General features: G+C 44.8%; 1 protein-coding gene across 4 annotated transcripts in view; it reads right to left on the bottom strand.

The window, feature by feature from the left end:
• The window catches only part of RITA1 (RBPJ interacting and tubulin associated 1), a 42366-nt gene that overhangs the window by 6353 nt on the left and 17219 nt on the right, over positions 1 to 18794 (bottom strand). For 3 of the 4 annotated variants that reach the window (XR_012222057.1, XR_012222058.1, XR_012222059.1), the window contains one exon: positions 18592 to 18717. The exons of the other annotated variant lie outside the window; for it this stretch is intronic. The gene's annotated coding sequence lies outside the window, so the exon portion shown is untranslated. The remainder of the gene's footprint in view (positions 1 to 18591; positions 18718 to 18794) is intronic. 4 annotated transcript variants of the gene reach the window in all.

Genomic DNA, 18794 nt, shown 5'->3' with positions numbered 1-18794 from the left:
GTCTCAATCTTTGTTGTTTTGATTTGCATTTTAAGTAATTTATTTAATTTTTCTGTACTTATTTAATGCCTCATCACTACCTACTTGCTTTAATTCTCTAAATGCTTTCTTTTTGTCACTTATTGCACCCCTTACAGCTCCATTTAGCCATAGTGTTGTCCTCCTATTTCTAGCATGTTTATTCCCATACTGTACAGTATATACTGTGCACAGGTCCTATTCAGGATGCTAATAAACATCTCCCATTGTGTACTTTTATGTCTCAGAATATTGTCCCAGTTAATTGCACTAAGATAATCTACCATCCGTTGGAAATTTGCCTTCCTGAAGGTCCTTGTAACCCCTCTTCTACACATCTTATTAAAGGATACATGAAAACTTATTATTTTGTGATCACTATTACCCAAGTGACCCTCAACCCTTATATTTGATATGTGGTCTGGCCTGTTTGTTAATATTAGGTCTAGCAATGCCCCTCCCTCTTGTTGGGTCCTGAACTAGTTGTGAAAGGTAATTGTCTCTCATAGTTGTCAAAAACCTATTACCTTTGCTGGAACTGCAGGTTTCGGTTCCGCAATGTATTTCAGGGTAGTTGAAGTCTCCCATAATAATGACTTCTCGAGTCGCTGCTTCATCTAATTTGCTTTACGAGGATATTCTGTTGCTTCCATTATTTTTGGAGACTTATAAGAAACCCCTATCGATAATTCATTTTAAGGATGATTTTACACATAAACACATCCCCATCTCTTATTTGTACGGTCATTTCTGAACAGACTATAGCCCTGTAAATTAACCACCCAGTCATGGCTCTCGTCCAGCCATGTCTCAGATATCCCCACCATGTCATAATTATGTTCCAATAAAGTTAATTCTAATTCCTCTACCTTGTTGGTGAGGCTTCTGGCATTAGTATACATGCACTTTTTGTATCTCTCTATTCTTCTCTAAAATCTTAACAGTTCTAACCCCACCCCCAATTTCTTTATTTGTGCCCAGGTCACGATCTGCACTATCTTCCCCTCCTATAAAATGAATACCCTCCCCTCAATCTCTAGTACAAACACTGCTCCAACCTTCTAGCCATTTTCTCCCCCAGTACAGCAGCACATTCCCCATTGAGGTGCAGCCTGTCCCTAGCGTAGAACCTGTAGTCAACTGAGAAGTCTGCCCAGTTCTCTAGGAACCCAAACCCCTCCTTCCTACACCAATTCATGAGCCACTTATTTATCTCTCTAATTTCCAGTTACCTCTCTGGCGTAGCACGTGGTACATGCAGTACTACAGAGAATACCACCTTGGATGTCCGTGTTTTAAGCTTGCGGCCTAATTCCCTGAAATCATCTTTAAGGACCTTCCACCTACCTCTGACTTTGTCACTTGTGCCAATGTGCACCATGACTGCTGGATCCTCACCAGCCCCTCACAATAATCTGTCTACCCAATCAGCAATGTGTTGGACTTGAGTGCCAGGTAGGCAGCACACTGCCTTTGTGACAGATTGCCCTGTTCCCCTAATAATTGAGTCCCCCACTACCAGCTCCTGTCTGGCCTGCTCTGCTCTATTTCCCCCCTTACTGGAGCAGACACTCCTCCAGCTTTCAGAGGACATGCCTTGCTGCAGCAGTGCTACCCCTGTACTGATTCCCCTTAGCTCCCATCTTAGCAAACTTATTGGGTTGTGACAGAGAAGGACTAACCTCCCTGACACTCTTCCCTCTACCCCGCCTTCACCCAGCTTGCTGCTTCACTGTCCTGCAGCTCCATACTACCATCCTCCCACACATCTATCCCTGTAATGATAAGGTATGACTTCTCTGGAACATTCCAGAATCTTCCATTCTCTAAACTACAGATGAGACTTTGCCTGCCAGCAGCTGCGGCCCCTCCTCCTTCCCCCCGCAGCTCACACACACATTGCAGTTCTGTATTGTCCCTCTGCCTCACTGTAACACTACACCAGCTATTTCCTGCTCTCTCCCCCCCTCCCTACAGAATGTAATTAGCTAGTGGAAAGAATGTCCTTTGTCCTCACCATGCGGCCAATTCAAGTACGGGAAATATTAAAGAGGCCGGATATTGGAAACCATACGTGGCAGAGATATGAAAATTACATATCTGCGTAGGGCACTGAGTCTGCGTTCAAGGCCATGTTTTTCACGGTTTTAGCACCCACAGAATTCGAGAAATGGAATTCTCCTTAGCGGTGTGACATAATTACTGCATGTTTGGTTTTGAATTATTGCCTTCGACAGGCTGGAAAAGAGAAGACTATGTGTGTGTTTATACGAAGTACCCTCTGCGAGATATAGTTATTATAAGTTTTGTAGTTAGATTGTAACTCCAAGAACAGGGGGAGGACCCTCACCAGACAGCCCCTTTTATGATGTCATGACCCAGAACTATAGAGCACACTCACTCAGTTGGGAGGTCATTCTAGCTGGAGATTCCGTGCTGATAGGATCCCAAATGCAGGGAGACGTCTGGCCCCGCCTCCCCACATGGTTAGCCTAAGACCATCTAAGCAAATGTAAGTGTTAATCTCTGTTTTTTAAACCCGTTTATTTTATATTTGCATTGTACATATCTAATGTCTCAACTTTGTAAAATCATTTTCTCTCTGTAAACACTGCCCGTCTTTTGGGAATAAATTATAACTATTAGTCTGTCTTCATGCTCTAGAAACGAATTTACGTGCCTTTAAGATAATTACGCTACTGATTTGGGGTTGGCTTCGAATCCCTCTATTAAGTTTAAAATCTTAATCAGAGAAATCTGGAGCTGGTGGCGGCGAAGTGTGGTCTGGGTCCCGGGTACTGCTGACTGTGACGGAAAGGGATTTTATAAGCTAATTGGGTGGCTGCAGCCAGAGCATTTTACAATTCCCTTACTGCAGCATGCCGGATGGCCAGTCCTCATTGAAGCAGCTGGCCGGCGACCGATTATCCCAGGTGTAGTTCCCTGACTGAACTGAGGGTAAGGGGGGGCGCCAGAGAGCTGCAAGTTCCAAAGAGGAACTGAAAAGTGGGATATACATAAATCCCCGCAGTTCGTGAAATACTGTTAGCAGTGGTGGGACATCCAAAATAACCCCCCTGCGATAAATTGTTAGGGCAAGACTAGCTTGCTGTTTTTTTTATCACATTGTGTCAGCGGTGGGATATTTAAGATAAGCCCCCCTTGTGCAGGTGATAGCCATATGTCGGCAGTGCGTCGCGTCCCTCCGTCCGTGACATACCGGTGTCAGTGGCGGGATCGTGACAGTCCCATTGAGCGTCTGCTCAGCGAGCAGCAGACTCCTTTCCACATCGTCTATGGATACCAGTGTTGCCAGCTGCACATTTAGATCCAGCACAGCACAGCAGTATGTAAACTGGATGGCATTGGCAATAGTGGAGCACATTCCTATTGGGGATTGCACCATACAGAAAAGTTAAGTAAAAAGAAATAGTAACTCGTCCCTTGGATACTCCCTGAATCCAAAGTCACTGAATCAGAAGACACACTTACCACCATTCACACTTACGCTCACACTCGCTAAGGACTGGAAGCCCCAACCATCTGCCACTTATAAACCCTTAATTATTATCCCCACCCTTAATTAATCCCTTATGAGTATAGCTACTGCTTGAATTAGTGTACAAGTCACACACTTATCACCATTCGCACTTAAGCTCTGCACACACTCACTAAGGCAGATTTAGGCTGTGTGCCCACGTAGCGATTTTTAAGCGTTTTTGCCGCGATTTTCGGCGCGAAAACGTTTAAAAATCGTGTACAGAATGTCTCCATGCATTCCTATGGCATTCCGCACATGATGTGCTAATGCTGCGCTTTTTTCCGCGGTGGAATCGCATCGCGGAAAAAAATCGCAGCATGCTAATTCTTTTGTGCGGAATCGCAAAGAATTGCCGCGATTCCGCACCCATAGGAATGCATGAGAATCGCTTACTTCCCGCATGTGGCTATGCCCACCATGCGGGAAGTTAAGCGTCTCATGTGCGGTTGGTACCCACGGTGTGGAGGAGAGGAGACTGTCCTCCAGGCCCTGGGTACCATACCCCTGTAAAGAAAAAGAAAAAAAATATAAAAATCGGGGTATATTTACCTTCCGGCGTCACACGCTGCATTCCCGACCTCAGCGTTCCCAATAATGCCTTGCGGCAAGGCCCTGTGATGACGTGGTCTCGCGAGATCGCTATAGCAACGCGAGACTACGTCATCACAGGTCTCACAAGGCATTACTGGGAACGCCGAGGCCCGGGAATGCAGCGAGGGACGCCGGAAGGTAAATATACCCCGATTTTTTTTATTTTTTTTTAGCATTTTAACATTCTATCTTTTACTATTGAGGCCGCCTAGGCGGCCTCAATAGTGAAAACCTGGTCACACTTGTCAAACACTATGTTTCACGAGTGTGACCAACCTGTCAATCACTTTCCAAGCGATGCTTCAAATCGCGTGGAAAGTGCTTGAACATCGCACGCGAAAATCGCGGCAAAATCGCGATCATAATCGCAGTGAAATCGTGCGGAAAAAAACGCGCGATTTCTGGGAAGGAGTCCGGTTTTTAGTGTCCGGAATAAAACACTACGTGGGCACATAGCCTTAAAGAGATTTTTTTTTCCCCTTCAGCAGCAATCCACCTTGCAGCTCAATGAACTTCCAAGTCAATTACCTGTGTTATTATCCTTAAATTTTTAAACAATAGTCATCTACGAAGCTGATACTTGTGCCACCTGAGTGTGGCTGAGCAGAAAAGCAGTTTGCACTGTTGCATGAGGTATTAGGGCTCCCAAGCACAGCAGGCCTATACCGGTCCCCACGACCTCTTAATTTAATTTGAACTTTATAAAACAATATAAAATTTCAACTGTGGGTCTATTGATGCCACTTTTCCTGGTGTCTGCCCCTAATTTTTAGAAATGTTTGGACTCCAAGTTGTGTCTCCTTCATGTGTTTTGCCTGAATTTTGCAGGGCTCTCAGAGCACCAGGCCTACACCTGTCACTCATCCACCTTTTACTGATCATTGTTTAACCCCTTCACCCCCAAGGGTGGTTTGCACGTTCATGACTGGGCCAATTTTTACAATTCTGACCACTGTCTCTTTATGAGGTAATAACTCTGAAACGCTTCCATTGATCACGGTGATTCTGACATTGTTTTCTCGTGACATATTGTACTTAATGTTAGTGGTAAAATTTTATTCATATAACTTGCGTTTATTTGTGAAAAAAACAGAAATTTGGCGAAAATTTCGCAATTTTACAACTTTGAATTTTTATGCCCTTAAATCACAGAGATACGGCACACAAAAAACTTAATAAGTAACATTTCCCACATGTTTACTTTACATCAGCACAATTTTGGAAACAACATTTTTTTTGTTAGGAAGTTATAAGGGTTAAAAGTTGACCAGCGATTTCTCATTTTTACAACACCATTTTATTTTTACGGACCACATCACATTTGAAGCCACTTTGAGGGGTCTATATGATAGAAAATACCCAAAAGTGACACCATTCTAAAAACTGCAACCCTCAAGGTGCTCAAAACCACATTCAAGAAGTTTATTAACCCTTCAGGTGCTTCACAGGAATTTTTTGAATATTTAAAAAAAAAATGAACATTTAACTTTATTTCACAAAAAAAAATAATTCAGGTTCCTTTTTTTTAATTTCACCAAGGGTAAAAGGAGAATATGGACGGAAAAGTTAGTGTGCAATTTGTCCTGAGTACGCTGATACCTGATATGTGGGGGGGAACCACTGTTTCGGCGCATGGCAGAGCTCAGAAGGGAATGAGCGCCGTTTGACTTTTTCAATGCAAAATTGGCTGGAATTCTGATCAGACGCCATGTCAGGATTGGAGAGCCCCTGATGTATCTAAACAGTGGAACCCCCCCCCCCCAAGTGACCCCATTTTGGAAACTAGACCGCCCAAGGAACATATCTAGATATGTGGTGAGAACTTTGAACCCACAAGGGCTTCACAGAAGTTTATAACGTACAGCCGTACAATTATAAAATCATATTTTTTCCACAAAAATGATCTTTTCACCCTCAATTCTTACTTTCCAAAGGGTAACAGGACCCTAAAAGTTATTGTGCAATTTGTCCTGAGTACGCTGACACCCCATATGTGGGGGTAAACCACTATTTGGGCACATGGCAGAGCTTGGAAGGGAAGCAGCGCCATTTGACTTTTTTGGCTGGAATTGAGATCGGACACCATGTCGTGTTTGGAAAGCTCCTGATGTACCTAAACAGTGGAATCCCCCACAAGTGACCCCATTTTGGAAACTAGACCCCCTAAGGAACTTATCTAGATGTGTGGTGAGCACTTCGAACCCCCAAGGGCTTCACAGAAGTTTATAATGCCCGGGCGTGAAAATAAAAAAATCGTATTTTTTCCACAAACATGATCATTTAGTCCCCAATTTTTTCTATTTTCCCAAGGGTACCAGGAGAAAATGGACCCCAAAAGTTGTTGTCCAATTTGTCCTGAGTACCCTGATACCCCATATGTGGGAGAAAACTACTGTATGGGCCCACGTCGGGGCTCGGAAGGGAAGTAGTGACGCTTTGGAATGCAGACTTTGATGGAATGCTCTGCGGGTGTCATGTTGCCTTTGGAGAGCCCCTGATGTACCTAAACAGTGGAAACACCCCACAAATGACGCCATTTTGGAAACTAGACCCCCTAAGGAACTTATCTAGATGTGTGGTGAGCACTTTGAACCCACAAGTGCTTCACAGAAGATTATAACGCCTGGGCGTGAAAATAAAAAAAATATTTTTCCCCCCAAAAAATGATATTTTTGCCCCCAATTTTTTATTTTCCTAAGCGCAACAGGAGAAATAGGACCCCAAAAGTTGTTTTGCAATTTCTCCTGAGTAGGCTGATGCCCCTTATGTGGGGGTAAAACACTGTTTGGGCGCATGGCAGAGCTTGGAAAGGAAGGAGCACCATTTGACATTTTCAACGCAGAATTGGCTGGAATTGAGATCAGATGCCATGTTGCGTTTGGAGAGCACCTGATGTGCCCAAACAGTGGAAACCCCCCAATTCTAACTCCAACCCTAACCCCAACACACCCCTAACCCTAATCTCAGCCCTAGCCCTAATGGGAAAATGGAAATATATCTATTTTTTTAATTTTATTATTTTTCCCTAACTAAGGGGGTGATAACGGGGGGTTTGATTTACTATTTATGGCGGTTTTTGTTTGGCAGCTGTCACACGCTAAAAGACGCTTTTTATTGTAAAGTATTAAGTTACGTACCGGTAACAGTATTTTTCGGAAGCCCATGACAGCACCACGAGAGAGGGGTTCCGCCCTTCAGGAACAGGAAACCTACAGATACAAAAGGGCGGCACCTCTCCCACGCATCAGTTGGATTACAGAGCTTGAGAGGCTACCATGGTTAGTACTCAGCATATAATATATACAACCTATCCTATTTACCAAAACATTTTTTTACACCATCTCCCACATAAGGTAATTTCGTGAACAAATCTTCTAAAGGAGTGCACCCCTATATGTGAACAAGGGAGGGAACTAAGGGTGCTGTCATGGGCTTCCGAAAAATACCGTTACCGGTACGTAACTTAATACTTTATTCGGACTCCCATGACAGCACCACGAGAGAATTACAGAGATGTAAAACTAATTTAGGGAGGGACTACAGCCTGCAGCACCCTTAGCCCAAAGGTGAGATATGAGGAGGCACACATGTCTAACCGATAGTGGTTAAAAAAGGTGGAAGGAGATGTCCAGGTAGCCGCCTTATATATCTGGTCAATTGACACTCCCGATCTCTCTGCCCAAGATGATGCCATGGCACGAGTGGAATGCGCCCTCAAATTCTGTGGGGCCGGACCGCCACCTGCTGTGTAGGCAAGAGAGATAGCCTCCCTAATCCACCTTGCTAACGTGCGTTTTGATACTCTACAACCTTTCCTGGGACCTTGGAAGGATAGGAATAATGCATTCTCCTTTTTCCAAGGATCCGTGGCTGATAAATATTTAAGTAAGCATCTCCTAACATCTAATGCCTGAAGTTTTTGTTCCTTAGGATTGGTCGGATTAGGGAGGAAAGAAGGCAGAACTATCTCTTGTGTCCTGTGAAAGTGTGATGCTACTTTGGGAAGGTATGCCGGGTCCGGCCTTAGGATTACTCTATCCTGTAAGAACTCTGTGTAAGGGGGCAATCTGGAAAGTGCCTGTATGTTGCTTACTCTACATGCGGATGTTATCGCTACCAGAAAAGCTGCCTTAAGAGATATAATCTTTAATGAGGCCAAATCCAGAGGTTCAAATGGGCTGTCATGGCCGTAAGGACTAAATTTAAGTCCCAAGGTACACATCTGTCTTTGTGTATGGGTCTCGATCTAGCCGCTGCTTTGATGAACCTCGCTACCCAATAGTTATTGGCAATATCACATGCAAACAGGGCCCCTAAGGCTGAAACCTGTACTTTTAATGTACTTGTGGATAGACCCAATTCGAGACCCCTCTGGAGAAATTCCAGAATTTGTTTCGTGGGAATTCCGTCCCTGACATCAAACTGAAAGGTGGACAGGAATCGCCTCCAGGTTCTAGCTTAGATGTTTGTGGCAGTTTGGTTTCTGCTTTTTAGGAGGGTATCAATTAAATTTTTGGAGAACCCTCTATCCTTTAATAGTGTCCTCTCAAACACCACGCCGTCAAATGGAGTCCCGCTACCTGTGGGTGGCTGACTGGCCCCTGGTAGAGGAGTTCCGGAAGGTTCGGCAGTACCCAGGGATCGCCTACCGACATGGTCCTCAACCATGCGAACCAGGTCCTCCTGGGCCAAAAGGGGGCAATTAATATGACCCTTGCCCGATCTTCCCTGATCTTCCTTACTACCAGAGGTAGGAGATATAATGGCGGAAAGGCATATGCTAGAGAGAAGTCCCATCTTATCAGGAGGGAATCCACTGCCAGTGGATTTTCCCTGGGATTCAGAGAGCAGAACGATTTTTCTTTCCTGTTTTCTCTGGTGGCAAAGAGGTCTACCTCCGGCTGACCCCATTTGCGGACAATCTGGTAAATATCCATGTTTAAAGCCCATTCTCCTTGCTTTAGGACCCTGCGGCTTAGAAAGTCTGCCTTCACGTTGTCTTTTCCCCTGATGTGGAGCGCAGTTAAAGATCAAAAATTTTTCTTGGCTATCTGAAGGAGACGTTCCATTATCCGCATCAGGGCGTCGGAGCGAGTTCCACCTTGGTGGTTGACATAGGCTACTGCTACCTGGTTGTCCGAGAGTATCCTCACATGATGGCCCTGTAGGTACATAATGAGTTTTTTGACTGCAAACTCAATCGCCAATAGCTCCCTTTGGTTAGATGAGGTCTCAGCATCGGAGTCCCAATGTCCCTGTACTATGTCCCCCATATGGGCTCCCCAACCAAAAGGACTAGCATCTGTGGTTATAAGGTGGGTTATCTGCGTCATCCAGGGCACCCCCGAGGCTAAGTTTCCGTCATCGAGCCACCACCTAAGAGATGTAAGAGACGAGGGGCTTAGCAATACTTGACCCTGTAAGGAGCCTTCTAAGGCCCTGCTATTAACCAGGACGTCTTTCTGAAGGGCCCTAGTGTGGAATTGTGCCCAGTTGACTGCTGGGATACATGAGGTTAGAGAGCCTAACAGAGACATGGCCTGCCTGAGGGTCATGGAGGGATTATCAATTGCCCGAAGAACCTGCTGCTGTATCTGTTGTAATTTATCTAATGGTAACAGACACTGCTGAGTTTCTGAATTTAATAGCAAGCCTAGAAACTTCTGGACCCTTAAGGGCTGAAATCGGGATTTCTCGTAATTTATTATCCATCCGAGGTTCTCTCTATCTGGGATAGACAATAGCCCACCGAATTTCCCACAATCAAAAAATCATCTAAGTATGGGACCATTAAGATGTCAACTTCCCGTAAATGAGCCATAACTTCGGCCACTATTTTTGTAAATACCCGGGGCGCTGCTGAGAAACCAAAGGGAAGGGCTCTATACTGATAATGACGGACTATACCGTCTATTGATACCGTCTATTGTTGAATTGATGGATTCCATCTTAAAGATGCGATTAACCAAAAACTCATTAAGGAAACGTAAATTAATAATCGTTCTAAATGTTTTATCCGGTTTTTGGATTAGGAATAAGGGAGAGTAGAACCCTCTACCTCTCTCAGATTCCGGAACCTCTATCAGGACGTTTTTCTGGCACAGGCTCAAGACCTCCGCTTCTAAAGCAGCTTGTTCGAGGGGTGAAGATCTTAAGGGAGTTGGTTTAAAGGTATCTTGTGGGACCTGAGTGAACTCCAATCTAAGCCCGGTGGATATTACATTGCGCACCCAGTCACTATTGGTGATCTGTAACCATGCTGGGAGGAAGGATGACAGTCTACCCCCCACGGGAATTGCTAGTCATTGATTCTGTCTCTTTCGTTCTCTCGACGAGCGCCTGAACATGAAGCCCGTACCTCTTCTTCTATCCTCCCATCTGGGACGGTCTCTATTAGGTGAAGGATTGCGCCTTCTCCCCTGACCGAATCTCCTTCTATTAAATGGACGTCGGTAGGACGCAGACCAAAGATTTGGGAATTTTTTCTTATCATCCCCGGCCTTCTCAAGCAGTTCGTCCAGGACTGCACCGAACAAATATTCCCCCTCACATGGGATAGTACAGAGTTTCGCCCTGGATTGAATATCTCCCGGCCAGCACTTTAGCCACAGGGCTCTACGAGCCGCATTAGAGAGTCCTGCTGCCCTGGTGGCCATTCTTACTGCATCAGCCGAGGCATCTGCTAGGAAGGCTGCACCCTCCTGGATTATTGGTAGGGCCCCAAGAATTGTCTGTCTAGACGTTCCCTGTTTTAACTGCGACTTTAACTGGTCCAACCAGACCATCATGGACCTGGCCGTGCATGTTGATGCTACTGCTCGTCTTAAGGAATCGGCTGCCATTTCCCAGGTATTTTTAAGGAAGGCATCTGCCTTCCTGTCTAGAGGATCTTTAAAGGGACCCCATGTCCTCAAAGGGGAGTGAGGACCTTTTTGATGCCTTCGCAATGGCTGCATCTAATTTGGGGGCCTTGTCCCAAGTATTCACTGTCGGATCGTCAAAGGGATATCTACGCTTGAGGGCTGGTGGTAGCGACCCTCTATTATCTGTTTTTTTCCACTCTCTGCGGATCAGATCCTGAGTGTTTTCATTCAATGGGAAGACTCTTCACTTCCTCTGCTCCAGCCCCCCAAACATGACATCCTGCATGGATAACTGGGGCTTAGGCTCCTCCACTTCCATTGTCCTTCTGACTGCTTTTACTAGCTTGTCTACTCGGTCAAGCGGCAGACAAAACCGACCAGAGTCCTCTTCTTCTGAGGAGGACGAGGGAGATGAAACATGGGAGTCCTTACTTCTCCATTCTGCCGAGGAATCGGACTCCACCGGGTCCCCACCCCTTAAACTTTCTGGTTGGGACAGGGATTTTAGGGTTTCCTTCATCTCTGCCCTATGTTCCTTAAACTCGCAGCTACCACGGGCGACTCTTCCGCCACTGTCTGCTGGATACAGGGGGGACACAACCTTTGGGGGCATGAGTCTGGTAACGGGCATGCACAGAGTGCGCATTCCCTGTGTTTGGTTTTACTCGTAGCTTTCTTCCCCTAGAATAAAACACAGAAGGAGGCCCCGTCACTGAGTGAACATTCACGAAGATCACTTTCCAGTGCCACAATTAAGTACCGGAGAATGATGGGAATTTTTCTCAGTCGATGCTCCTGTCCGCCTAGAGGAGCCTTTATGACTGAATTGGTCACTTCGTCCCGCACGCTCCTTAATGTCACGGGACTCTTTCTTCTTCTGTTTGACCTGCCGAAGGTCATCCAGGGGCGGCAGTGATGATTGTCGCTGCTGCCGCCCTTGCTGCTGCTTTTGCTGCTGCTCCTGATCGCTCTCCATTACTGCTCGCAATAATGTGGCCAAGGCAAGGCACTCATCTAGGGTCCTGCCTATATACCCCTCCTCCGGACAGATTTTCCTCCCGCGCCCTCCCCCCTAATAGGGCCCCCCTCCCCAGCTGGCGCCGCTCCTGGCAGGAGAACCGGCGCTTATCGGCGTCTCTCCGATGGGCGCCGCCATCTTGGATCCTCGCGCCTGCGCAGTGGCGCCTCCGACCCGGAAGCGCCCCCCGGCTCCGCCCCCTGATGTCACCGCGACTCCGACGTGACCGGAAGTCACGTGGGACGCCCGGGCGCTTCAGTGTGCAGCGCTTCCCGGCCTCAGCACCCCGCAGCCGCGCCGGCCCCCCTGACCACCGCGATTGCGCCGCTGGAGCTGGGAGCCCCCGGGGGGCATACTTACCGGCAGTGGCTTCTTCTACGGAGACGGACCTCCTCCGGACGCCGCTCCCTGCTGCACACGCCACCGCTATGCCACCCATCCTGGGCCACCGTGGCGTCCTCCAGGAGCTCCGCACCAGGCCGAGGTAGGAGACCCCCTCGCTACCTGCGCCGGCCGGGGATCCGGTCTTCTGTAGGATCCTGTCTCCTCAGGAACAGGAAGCCAACTGATGCGTGGGAGAGGTGCCGCCCTTTTGTATCTGTCGGTTTCCTGTTCCTGAAGGGCGGATCCCCTCTCTCGTGGTGCTGTCATGGGAGTCCGAATAAAAATAGTTTTTGCATCACCACATTTTGCATCACCACATATTGAGAGCTATAATTTTTCCGTATTTTGACCCACTGAGTCATGTGAGGACTTATTTTTTGCGGGACGAGTTGACGCTTTTATTGATATCATGGTCGGGAACGAGACATCTTTTGATCGCTTTTTATTCTGATTTTTGGGACGCAGAATGAACAATAACCAGCGTTTCATGAATTTCTTTTGGGGGGTGCGGTAAAATTGATAAAGCGGTTTTATTCTTCGGGGCAGTACGGTTACAGCGATACTTCATTTGTCATTTTTTTATGTTTTGGCGCTTTTATGCAATAAAAACAATTTTATATAAAAAATAATTATTTTTGCATAGCTTTATTCTGCGAGCTATAACTTTTATTTTTTCTCTGATGATGCTGTGTGGTGGCTCGTTTTTTGCGGGACAAGATGATGTTTTCAGCGGTATCATGGATATTTATATGCGCCTTTTTGATCGCGCGTTATTGCACTTTTTGTTCGGCGGTATGATAAAAAATAAAAATGAAGCAAAAAATGATTTAAGGGGTTCGCTTAACTAATGGGACAGTTTTATAGGGCAGGTCGTTACGGACGCGGCAATACCAAATATGTGTACTTTCATTGTTTTTTTTTTTTTTATTATGTCCAAAAAATGAATTAGGGAATATTTTTTTTTTTCAATTTAGTGATTTTTTAAAAATTATTTTTACACTTCTTATTTTTACAGGTGGGACATCACTGATCTGTCATATCACAGATCACTGTGACAGATCAGCAATCTGTCACAGGCATTGAAGACTTCCTCTTGCCTGCGCTTTGCAGGCACTGAGGAAGTCAGCTCCCTACAGGCCCCCGTCGCCATCTTGGAACCGGGGACCTGTAGGGAGAGACCCCCGCAGCAGCGCTGCACATTGCGCTGCTGTGGGGGGCTCAGGGAACCACGGAGGGAGCCCCCTCCCTGCCGATGCTTCCCTTTAACCCCCGGTGTGCAAGGGGTTAACGTGTCGGGGACGGTCCGTGACCGCCCCTGACACATAGTGCCGGGTGTCAGCTGTGATAATCAGCTGACACCCTGCCGCGATCAGCGGCGCTCACCACGTGGGCGCCGCTGATCGCGCTAGACGTACTATGCCGTCCATGGGCATAGGGTCCCAGGTCCCATGGACGCGATAGTACGTCTGATGTCAGAAAGGGGTTAAAGGGAATCTGTCACCTCAATTTGGCGCGGTATGTAAATGAGTTGTGTCCGGTCCGATGGGCAGTGTTTTGGCTCCTTCCCTCCACCCCTCCTTGGCCGCTGTACGCAATCTTTAAGTTAATATCTGTAGTTGTCATCCAGATTACGCGTGTGCGCATTACAATTTTCAATTGCGTGTGCGCAGTATGCTTTGCCCAACTGCGGGCAAAGCCGAAAAGCAGTTCACCGGCGCATGCGCACTAATACGTCCCGGAAGTATTTCGCTGCCATTTCTGTGCTCTGGGACATGGTTCATCGGCGCATGCGCAGTAACGCTTTTCAGCTTTGCCCGTAGTTGGGCAAAGCAAACAATGCACGTGCAATTGGAAAATGCAATGAGCACGCGCGTAATCTGGACAACTAAAAGATATTACCTTAAAGATTGTGTACGGCGGCCAAGAAGGGGTGGAGGGAAGGAGCCAAAACACCGCCCATTGGACCGGACACAACTCATTTACATACTGCGCCAAATTGAGGTGACAGATTCCCTTTAAGCTAGAAATGCTGGTCCGAAGTCCCTGCCCCATGCATCCATGCTGCGCAATTATACTATTTGTACTCTGGGTCAATCGGGCGGTTGGAGAGTTGTGACACAAAGGTAATCGGGGTGCCACCTCTGAGGATTGTACCACGTGTGATGTTAAGGCTAAGAGGAGGAGGCGCCACTTGATGCAACACTTGACATCCATTGGAGCACATGCTCTTTCTGGCCCTCATCTACAAGGCTTAACGATGTGTGGCTGACAAAGAAAGGGAGTCAAGTAGCCTATCCAATAAAAGAAGCTGTCAGTTGTCTTTGTATAGGACGAGTCGGTGTTTGTTCAGTAGAGCTTTCAGTAACATTACGACCTACCCTACGTACACCAAGCCTATTCCCCCTTCCACCAAAACATGGCTTTTTTTTTCCCCACTCATTTTGGATGTACCCTTCCCCTCTTTTAACCAGCTGTTTTACAACCCTAGGCCCTGACAGTCAATTAACTATCTGTATTTATTTGCTGAGATAACGTGGCTGGACCAAAGAATTAGCACAAAAGATTTAGATGCTGAAATGTGGACTCCTGGCTGCACCGCACTATTAGCAGAAAGGATTTAGATTTTGAAATGTGGACTCTCCTGGCAGCACCACACTTTCAGCACGAACGATTTTGATGCTGGAAGGTCGATTTGACAAATTATCCTAACTAGCTGAACTAGCTGACAAACTACCTAGCTAACTATCTGACTACTTGCAGCAGGAGCAGCCTGCAAGTATTGGTACCAAGAAATTGTGCCTGTCTGCTGGGCTGAAGTGTACAGAATATACAGGATGAAAAATGACAGTGTCGATCAGCGAGAGGAGAAATGATCTGCAGCTGTAATAGCTGACAATCTAACCTGCTGTGGTTCTGTTGCAATCCTTTATGTCAGGCTGTTGTCGCAAACACCAGCAGGCTTATCCCATAAAAGGTTCCAGAGCTCTGGAGATCACAAAGGGACCGCGCAGAGCCAGGAGCGCCCCCGGCCGATGGTGTCCTTGATTACGCGGCAGGAAAAAAAAAAAAAAAATGGCCGACACGTGCTGACCAGCATGTGACATCACTGTGCTACGGATCGCGCGAGAGGCTGGCGCGTTTTGGGGAATACACGGTTCCCCTTCCTCAGGGTGTCTACGTGCAGTGACACCAGACACTGCTGTATAACCTGGCGTCCCAATAGCAGCCAATCAGCATGTCGTTTTGTGCCCATTCCTGACTCACCAATTTTTACTGCAGTTCACCAATGACTCCCACAGAGTTATTGAAAAAAAGTGTGCTGTGCTTAATGTTTTAAAATATGAAAACTTTAATTAAAACAGGAATAATATGAATCAGTTTACACCATTTAAAATATAAAATCAAATTTATTAATAATATAAATAGATATATAAATTTTAAAAGGAGGTATAGAAATAAGAAAGGATACTATTAGGAGAAATAGCAAGGGCTCCTCATTAACCTTCTTAAAACAAGTCAATTCATTAACATAAAATAGATTAATTCCGCTAAACACATATACAATATATATAATATTTTACATTATATAAATGTGTATATGTTAAAAGAAATGGATACATCGTTGTATGTATAAGGATTGGGGTAACAGCTTTGGTATAAAAGTAGGAACATGAATAGAAAGCTAAAAGATGGCACAAAGGTTAGAGCGAAGGAGTGGAAGGGCGAAAAAGATAATGAATGATATTATGAGACAGAGGGGGAGGGCAGGGCCTAAAAGGATTTTAATTAAAGGCATGCAGTTCCAAATCAAAACTTAATCCTTTAGGGGCCAAACAGTTAAGTAAAAAATCCATTTGGATTCCACCAGTGACATTTGGTCTACATAGTTAGGGCCTCACCATTTTTTGCGGAAAATCTCAATCCCACAAAAGGTCAGGCCTTTACTGGATTGTGAAATATCTAGAAAGTGGATGGCCTAAAAACCCTCTCTTGATATTATTCAAATGTTCTTTGACCCTGTCAATTTTCTTATTGTTCTCCCCACGTAGATCTTATTACAGGGGCATCTTAAAATATAAATTACTCCCATAGTTGAACAGGTTATCTTTAATGGGGAATTCTTCAGTCCCTTCTGTATTTTTAAAAGCCTGTATTCTCACTCATTTATTCAAACATTGTAATTGAGAAAGGACCACACTTGGGACTGAAACGTCGCACATGGGCCATTGAATTATATTTCATATTTTCCATTGGAGTGCTGCCTTCATTCTTTTTGTATCCTATTATGAGGTTTGGTATATACCTGGAAGGTTTTTTTTTTCACGCTACAGATTCTTTTTGGTGCTGCTTTTTGTATATATTTTTTTTAGGGAAATTAATCGATTTTATGTTAATGAATTGATATTAAGAAAGTTAGTGAGGAGCCCTTGATATAGCTCCTAATAGTATCATTTCTTATATTTCTATACCTCCTTTTGAAATGTATATATTTATATTATTTAATAAATTTGATTTTAAGTATATATTAGTGTTATCTTATATTAGTCCTGTTTTAATTAAATAAAGTTTTCATATTTTAAAACATTAAGCACGACACACTTTATTTCCATAACTCTGTGGGAGTCATTGGTAAACTGCAGTAAACATTGGCGAGTCAGGAATGGGTGCAACACGACATGCTGATTGGCTGCTATTGGATCGCCATGTTATAAAGCAGTGTCTGGTGCCACTGCACGTAGACACCCTGAGGAAGGGGAACCATGTATTCCCCGAAACGCGTCGGAATCTTTTTGGCCTCTCACGCAATCCGTAGCACAGTGACATCACACGCCAGTCAGCACGTGTCGGCCATTTTTTTTCTGCCGCGTAACCAAGGACGCCACCATCTGGGGCGCTCATGGCTCTGCGCGGTCCCTTTGTGATCTCCGGAACCTTTTATGGGATAAAGCTGCTGGTGTTTGCGACAACAGCCTGACATCCCTCCTCTCTCTGTCCGACACTGCCATTTTTCATCCAGTATATTCTGTAAACTTCAGCCCAGCAGACAGGTACAATTTCTTGGCACCAAAAGCATTATTGGATGAATATTTTTAAAGTGAGCAATTTCATATGCAGCCAATCTTCTATATGGGTTACTAAAGAACTTTGCATGTGCTGGATTATATTACAGTGGATTGATTATTGTGACACCATCAAGGGCACTCATTCATTTATAGGTAGTTATTTATAAGGATTAGCGTGACAAATTAATTTTGATTTCATGTTGTTTCATTAACAGAAATAAACACTTGAAATAGATCACTGTTTGTAATGACTTTATATGAGTTTCACTTTTTGTATTCAAGAACTGAAATAAATTAACTTTTTGATTATATTATGTGAGAAGCACCTGTATGTATCCAAAGTTGTGCTGATGTAAAGTAGACATGTGGGAAATGTTATCTATTAGCTATTTTGTGTGACATGACTCTCTGATTAAATTTGAAAATTGCAAAATTTTTGCCAAATTTCCATATTTTTCATAAAAGCGAGTCATTACCACTATCATTAAGTACAATATGACACCGAAAAAAAACAAAAAACAATCTCAATCAGTGCGATCCGTTTAAGCGTTCCTGAGTTACCACACAAAGGGACAGTGGTCAGAATAATAAAATTTGGCTTGGTCATTACGGTCAAAATTGGCTTGGACATCAAGGGGTTAAAAAAAGTTCTACTACATAGGGATGCTAGATGTCTGAGAGCTTGCAAATTGAGGTCGACTCACTTAATCTTCAATTGGGAACACAAGATATTAGAGGTATGGAATATCTTACAGCCTTATTACATTGGAACGTTACCGGATGGTATTGGGTTCAAAGAGACTTTAAGACTATGGTTATAAGAGAGGACACTGGTCAGATAGTTGGAATATTTATGGATCTCGAGTTACCCGTTCCCTTCCCATCCTTGTGTGTCAATGCCTTGTCATGTTCTTATATCTGTTTATGCAATATTTTAAGAATAACATCTGAGGAATAGATTCCATTTCGGTTAAATGATAATTACCGTATTGACTAGAGGTGGAACACATCCCGATTGCCTTACTTTAATTGCTATGATTGTATGTCTTTATTTTTCTTCTATGCAACAATGTATGAAAAAAATAGTAACCATTCAGCATTTCTAATACTTACAGTTTGCCGTTAATATTGTCGTCAAAACCTGACATCAGATAATCCACCGTAACAGCACCACTCTGGTAAATGGCTGCGTCTGGTATTGCAGCTCCACCTTTTCACCCCAGAGGTTGTGCTGAAAGACTAGATACAACATATGGAAAAGAATGGCGTTGTTCTCAGCATGGAAAAGGATGCAGAGACTAGCCTAAAGCTAACCA

Source organism: Dendrobates tinctorius, unplaced genomic scaffold, assembly GCF_039654945.1.
Source record: "Dendrobates tinctorius isolate UK_male_01 unplaced genomic scaffold, ASM3965494v1 ptg000206l, whole genome shotgun sequence".
In the NCBI taxonomy this organism is placed as follows: domain Eukaryota; kingdom Metazoa; phylum Chordata; class Amphibia; order Anura; family Dendrobatidae; genus Dendrobates; species Dendrobates tinctorius.
Note: the sequence above shows the minus strand (reverse complement) of the source record. Positions and strands in the feature narration are given on the sequence as shown.